The sequence below is a fragment of the Alexandromys fortis genome, unplaced genomic scaffold (genome assembly GCF_014885135.2).
Source record: "Alexandromys fortis isolate MF-2015 unplaced genomic scaffold, M_Fortis_MF-2015_v1.1 scaffold_21, whole genome shotgun sequence".
NCBI lineage: Eukaryota > Metazoa > Chordata > Mammalia > Rodentia > Cricetidae > Alexandromys > Alexandromys fortis.
In genome coordinates, this window is record NW_026067905.1 from 2,483,606 (window position 1) to 2,491,357 (window position 7,752).

The following is a 7,752-nucleotide window of genomic DNA, read 5'->3' on the forward strand; positions in this document are numbered from 1 at the left end:
TATAATCTTTTACCTGCTCTTGGGAATCTTGTCCTCCTATCGAGTTGCCTTGTCTAGTCTCAGCATGTGGGATTTTTGTCTTGTCTTATTGAATCTTGTTTTCTGATTTGACTGTCATCTCTTAGAGGCCTGCTCTTTTCTGAAGAAGAAACAGGGGATGAGTGGATCTAGGAAAGAGGGGAAGTGAGGAGGATCTGTAAGGAGTAGAGGTAGGGGAAACTGTGGTCAGGATGTATTGTATTAAATAAGAATCTATTTTCAATAAGAAAGAGAGAGAGAATATGATGTAGGAGGTGATGTATGCTGTGAATATGTTTTATTGCCGTTGGTTAATGAAGAAGTGCTTTTAGCTAATGACTTATTAGAGTAAAGCCAGGCAGAAAGTGATATAGAGAGAGAGTAGGTGAAGACAGAGAGAAGTCATGTAGCTGCCACAGGAGACAGATGCTTCTGCTGGAGCCTGCCAAACCTTTGCTAGTAGGCCACAACCTCATGGTAATGCAGAGAATAATGGAGATTGGTTAGTGTAGGATATAAGAGCTAGCTAGAAATACACTTAAGTTATTGGTCAAACAGTATTGCAAATAATATGGTTTCTGTGTGATTATTTCAGGTCTAGGGAGCCGGGAACGAATGATCAGCCTCTGTCAAAAAGAATGCTAACATGGGAGGATCTGTATCAAGCTGCTCACTCTCTCCACATGTTGGCATCCTCTTCCTTTCACTCTGGAACACCAGCACCACCACCTGAGACCTGGGTCTCTTGCTCATCCCACAAGTAGCCTTATGCTTTTTCTGTGACCCCAGAACAAAGTCCTTCACTTGTTCCACTGATGGCCTCCTCTCTTCTTCTTCGTCTTCTTCTTCTTCTTCTTCTTCTTCTTCTTCTTCTTCTTCTTCTTCTTCTTCTTCTTCTTCTTCTTCTTCTTCTTCTTCTTCTTCTTCTTCTTCTTCTTCTTCTTCTTCTTCTTCTTCTTCTTCTTCTTCTTCTTCTTCTTCTTCGGCCCAATCATCACCATCAGAGGACCTTAGCCAATTCCACTGCTTGTTTCACAGGCAGTTGTCACCTTCCTCTCTCTCTGAGATCCTAGCATCCCCACGCAAGGCCCTGAATCCAGAGCCTGTGTACTCCATAAGGAACTTAAGCAGATGTAATTCAAGTTCTGAAAGACCAAGATGCCAGTCCAGAATACTATACCCAGAAAAACTATCTATACTAAATGAAGGAGGAAGAAAAATGCCCTGCAATAAAAGGAGGCAAATAGAATTTGTGAGCAACAAGCTAGCTTGAAGAACAGCTTTTGTTGAAGAGGATGTGGAGTAAGGAGAACATTTCTCCACTATTGGTGGGAGTGCAAACTTGTACAGCCACTTTGGAAATAAGTATGGCAGTTTCTTAGGAAACTGGGAATCAATCTACATCAAGACCCCGCAGTATCACTCTTGAGCGAATACCCAAAGGATGCTCAATCATACCACAAGGTAACTAGCTCAGTTATGTTCATAGTAGCATTAGTCATAATCACCAGAGCTTGTGAGAAGGGGATGAGGAATGATGGTTGGTATATAAAATGAATAACAAGAAAGAAATAATAAATAAATAAATAAATAAATAAATAAATAAATAAATAAATAAAATATATTGGAAATATACCTTAAACTGAAAATAAGGATATGAATATTTTAAGGAATATAGAGAAAAAATAAACAATGTTATGTCAAAGGGTAATCAAAGGATGGCAAGGAAATAAATATTACAAAATCAACACCATGACAGTAATCAACATAGATTTTCAGTAATAACTCTAAATATTAATGGTCTCCTTTTTTTAGTCAAAAGATACAGACTGGGAACTGAAGAGATGACAATCAAGAGAACCTATTCGTTATTCAGAATATCTGAGTCAGTTCCAAGCACCCATGTCAGAAAGCTCACTAATACCTGTAATTCCCACTTTATAGAATACAACACTTCTGACCTCCACAGGAGCCATCGCATGCACACACACACGCACACACACACACACACACACACACACACACACCACATGTAAGCATGCACATAATTTTTATAAAAAAAAAACAAAGGTTGACAGACTACATTATAAAGCAGAATTCCTTATTTTGCTGCCTCCAAGAAACTCACCTCATTACCAAATACAGATATAAATATGAACAGATTATTTTCAACAAGTGTAACCAGGAAACAAGTAGGTGTTACCTGTTACCGATACCAGGGAAAATAGGTACAAACAAACCTAATCAGAGGAGATTAACAAGGACACTTTGTTCTAATAAAGGGAACAGCCTATTGAGGACAGTGCAATTCTAAACAGTGAACGTGGATGTGCCTTCTTTCACGAAACAAATACTGTAGCGATAAAGCCATGAATTGGTCCCAACATGGTATCAGGAGGAAGCTTCAGTACTCCACTTTCACCAATGGACAGGTCATTTAGTAAAAGCGAACAGAGAAATACTGCAGTTAATCATCCTCATCAATCAGATGGACTTAAAAGAGATATACAGAATTGTTTACTCAAACGCAAATGAAGAAAGTAAACATTCCTATTCAGGGGAATTCTCCAAAATAGACAGTGTACTGCAACACTATGAGTATCAGCAAAGCCAGTAAAATGAAAGAACTCCTTATTTGTATTTGACTACAATAGGCTAAGGCTAAATATCAACATCCATAGAAACCACAAAAAATACACAGTCATAGGGATCAAACAATACACCATTGACTGAAAAGATCACTGAAATAAAACTTTGCAAGGAAAGAAAAATGTTCTAGAATTAAATATGAATGAAACAGCATATCAAAATCTATTGGTATAAGGAAAGCACTCCTAAGGCAAAAGTTACAGTGTGAAAAGCTTACATCAAAAAGGAAGAACCTCGTGGCTCTCCAGCAGCCAGAGTCTGTGTTGATGTCTTTGGCTCCTAAAACTATCAAAGGGAATGCTGATCTTAATGGTCTGTACTGCAATCCGGAGCCATGGTATCATCTGAGTCTAGGATGGCGCTGAGGACCATCTCTGGGCCTGCAGTCCTACCACAGCTCTGGTCAGTGTTGATATCCATGGCCTGAAGTGCCGCCAAAGGCTACGTGGATGTCCAGGGTCTAAACCACAACCTGTGGCCCTGTTGGCACCCAAGGGCCATGCCACTGCCAGGGTCATGCTGATCTAAGTGACCTGAGCTCTCACCTGTGGTCATGGTGCCGTCTGGAACAGGGCCACTGCCAAGGGCCATGTCTGGATCCATGCCCTATGGCAGCCAGGGTCTGTGTTGATGTTCAAGGCTCCTGTTAGCAATGAGGGCTGTGCAGATGCCTGGGATCTAGACAGCCACTTAAGACCATTTTGGTGTTTGATGGTCTTGCTGCTATTGGAGCTATCTGGGTGGCCAGTGGCCTGTGCTACTACTGGAGCCGTGGTGACATCCCAGTTGAGCTATCTCTGAGTCCATTTTCCTGCTGCAACTGGGGTCTGTGATGATGTCAATGGCCTGTATTGCCACAGAGCATCCTAGAAACTATGCTTGTTGAAATCTGAGGGCCATGTAGAACTAGCTTCACCCCTCCCTGGCTTTCACTGGAGACTGCAGCAGGAGAGCTGGCCTCTGAACTTGGGAGAGATAGTCTCACCCCTTACCAGCAGCATAGGAGAAGTGACCCTGATTCCTGTTTACCTGATGGGGGCAGTTTCAGTGGCCCAGACTGACCAGCTCAGCTACCAGCCAGACCCCACATCCTGGACCTTGGGTTGGCCAATGCTAACATTTACCCCATCTGTGACCTGCTGGAATGTGCGATGAGACTTGTCTAGTGGAAAGATAACTGTTGTCTCAAGGGAACAGCAGGATATCCACTGAGAGGAGTTTCAGTGATGGTCCTGTGGTGATGGTGTGCCAGAGGCTTTGAGCCAGAGCACTGACCCCTTGCAATGAACATTTTGTGGGTGGAGCTAATGCCCAATGCCACTAAGATGTTTGAAGAGGTGATGGAATGATGGAGAAACAAGGTGGGGTTTTGTTTCTTTGTTTTAATTGATTTTGGAAGTAGGTTTTTCTTGATGGGGATATTATAAGGATGAGAGGAGGATATGAATGGACTGGGAGATGAGTGGGACTGGAATATATAATATGAAATATCAAAAAATTAGTAGAGAATTATGCTGTTATAAAAATGGAGAACCTAAATGAATAACTTAAGGATATACTACAAGGTCTTGGTAAAGAAGGACAAAACAAGCATTTGTGGTAGCACAAGGGGAGATTATCAAAACCAGGATAGAAATAAGTGAAATAGAAATAGAAATCAACATTGAAATAAAGTATTGGTTCTATTAATCAAAAGAAGAGAGAAGACTCAAATTAACAAAATTAGACATGAGAATGGAGGAATTAGAACAGAATCCAGTAAAATTCAGAAAAGCATGAGGAAATGCCTTAAAATCCATATTTAATGTAATTGGAAAATCTGAAAGAAATGGATGAGTTTCCAGAAGCATATAACTTATCAAAACTAAACCAATATGACATAAATAGTTAAAACACATCAGACACTACAATGATGTTGAAACAATAATAATTTTTTTCAACTAACAAAGGCCCAGGACCAAACAAGTTCATTAAAGAATTCTCTTAGATTTTTAAAGAATACCAGCTCTACCCAAACTATTTCACAAAATAGAAAAGGAAGGAGAACTTATGAAATTTTTGTAAGAAGGCAAAATTGTAAGAAGTCATAATTTCCCTGTGAGGTCCAAACTCCAATACAGGAAGCAAAGAGATTTATGGGGAGGGGTAGGCAGGAAGGTTGGGGAAGATGTAAGGAATCACAAGCAGGTAAGCCATAGTTTATTGGCCTTTTTTTCATGGCACCTCCTGGGCTGCCAGCAGTATCAAGGTGAAGCTGAATATCTCCTTCCCAGATACTTCCTATTAGAAACTCACAGAAGTAGGCAATTAACACAAACATCCCATGAAAAGCATGGGGCCACAGCATGCTTTTATGTGAAAGAGTTATGTGGTCAGAATCAGTGGTGGGAAGGACAAACAAGGCTTTTCCATGAATGCAAGTTATAAGAAAATGGTTTAAGGTCTTAGGACATAAAAACCTAAGTAAGTTTTCAGGATCTGGGAAAGAGATATCAGGGATATGAAAAGTTGTTTCAGGTGTCTTCCCTTCCTCTGTGCTATTGTTATACTAAAACTTCAAAAGTTCATAATCTTAACATTAACCAATAGAATTGAAATAAGCTATTAATCTAACCCTAATAAAACACTACTAATGTTATCACAGTCACAAGCTTAAGATTATAAATTTCCTTTGGCTGACTTCTAAAAATAGATTGAAAAATACTTTTTATCCTAATGCAAACATCTCTGTCAAATTTATCTCTACAGTCCTACAAAGATATTAATGATTTTAGCCCAGAATCAGTTTGGGGTCTCTAAACCTTTCCTGTGACTCAAAGACACGAGTCTACTACTCTTTCTACAATATAAGTTTTAGTACAGAAAACAGTGGTAAAGTGAACAAGTCTAAAACTTTTATAGACATAAAAAATTCTCACCATTTTTTAAAAATAGCCTTGAATTCTCCTGTCAGAGAAAAATGGACTCTAGATAAGTACTTCTGTCAAGCAACAGCCTAAATTTCCCTACCAGTCTATTCATAAGAGTGGGTGTTCTCTCCCCACTTTTGCTAGTCTTGGGACATCCCTCTCCCAATTACCAGGACCATAAAACTCAAAGTTTCAAATGGACACTGAATATTAAATTTTTCCCTAAGCTCCTGATCTTTACCTCCTGCCTGTTGTCTCAGATTTCAAGTTGACTACACACTGCTCCAGCAACTAACCAGCCCCAGATATTCCCCTTGAATCTGCCTCCTAGAAAGCTCCAAGGCAAGCAAGTCCAATTAGCTCAGCCTCACAAATTGTTCCCATACTGCCTGCACTTTCCTAGCCCCAAACAGCCTCAGACCCTGGACATCAAATGAAACAGTTTACTCTTCTCGACCTTGACCAAAATTCCATTTTCCTTGGGTTCATAACAAAGATGACCTGATGTCAGCAGAAAATAACCAAAGAAAAGGAATGTCCAATAACCCAGCATCCAGCAACGAAGTAATAAAACAAAAAGGTAGGAATGAAGGGCTCTCTAGCAGGCTAAGCATGGCAACCATGTGCTGACTGGCTTTATCTTTTTCCTCCTTTCCCTCCCCCTTGCTAAAACTCCTTTAGAATACATTTCCATTCATTTATATGGCCACTGAGTGATTCCTGAGAGAAACACTATGAGCCAACAATCAAAATTTATTATTCAGCTAACTTGACCAATCAGGATTTATCCACTCAACCTACCACAGATTCCCCCTTTTCCTCCTTAAAGACCCACTTTTTCTGAAACAAAACAAAACATATGCTTTCTGATTGCTGCTGCTACTTGCTGCTACTGTTGTCTGAAGTCTGTTGCTTCCAGAAGCAGCCCTCCACCTTGCCTCTCTGGGGTAATAAATATCAGGGTTTTTTTCCTGAGAATTCTGTGTCTGAGCGTGCACTATACCAACTGGAAGGGGAAGTCCTCCCTTACAGATATTTCTGGGATAACAGTTAATTCTGTACCTTGGGGACTGGGTCCCCAAAGTTAGCAGAAACTGCTTTTCAGTCTCTCTAAAGAAAATGATGTCTGCCTACATGTTGTCAGAAAGCCCTTAACAAAAAAAGCAAGAAGCCCAGGACCAAGGCACCCAAGATTCAGCATCTTGCTACTCACGGTGTCTTGCAACACAAGTGCCAGCATATTGCTCTGAAGAAACAACCCACTAGGAGGAACAAGGAGGAGGCAGCAATTGTTCTAGATTTTTGGTAAAGAGAATGAAGGAAGCCAAGGAAAAATGCCAGGAATGGATTACCACGAGTAGCTGGCTGCCCTCACTGAGTGCTTCTACTTCTGAATCTGAGTGCAAAGTCAGTCTTTAAGAGTAATAAATAAATGGTAAAACCTTGAAAAATTATTTTTATAAAAGGCATAGGCAACTGTCTTAGTTTGGTTTTTATTGCTGTGAAGAGACACCATGAACATGGCAACTTATACGAAAACATTTACTTGAAGTAGCTCGCTTACAGTTTCAGAGGTTTGGTTCATTTTTTTCATGACAGTTAGCATGGTAGCATGCAGGCAAGCAGACATGGTACTAAAGGCAACACGAAGTGAACTGACCATCTCACTGAAGGAAGCTTGAGAAAAAGAGACCTCAAAGCCCACTATCACAGTGACACACTTCCTCCAACAAGACCACACCTGCTAATAGTATCTCTCCCTTTAGGGGCTATTGATGGAGGAAGGTAATTAGTTAATTATAATAAACCAATGCTTGGCCTCATAGCTTAGAACATAGGTGGGTGGAATAAACAGAATAGGATGCTGGGTGGAAGAGGAAGTGAGGTCAGACTCTGCTCTGCTTCCAGAGAGACTCGACAGCTCTGCTCTGGAGCAGAGACGGCATGCTTGCCATGCTACACTCTCCCAGGATGGACAGAGGCTAGAATCTTACGGTAAGCACACCTTGGGGTACTTACACACATCATTAGAAATGGGCTAGTCCAGGTGCGAGAATTAGCCTGTAAGGGCTAGAGTTCATGGGCCAAGCAGTTCTTAAATGAATACAGTTTGTGTGTTGTTATTTCGGGCATGAGCTAGCCAAGCGGCCAGGGTGTTGGGGACGCAGCCCCGCCA

General features: G+C 40.8%; 1 protein-coding gene across 1 annotated transcript in view; it reads right to left on the reverse strand.

Annotated features, from left to right (window-relative positions):
- Window positions 1-3,018, reverse strand: part of LOC126497213 (solute carrier organic anion transporter family member 1B2-like) — a 75,500-nt gene extending 72,482 nt beyond the window's left edge. The window contains exon 1 of the mRNA XM_050135115.1: window positions 2,885-3,018. The gene's annotated coding sequence lies outside the window, so the exon portion shown is untranslated. The remainder of the gene's footprint in view (window positions 1-2,884) is intronic.
- Between the last annotated feature and the right edge of the window lie 4,734 nt (window positions 3,019-7,752).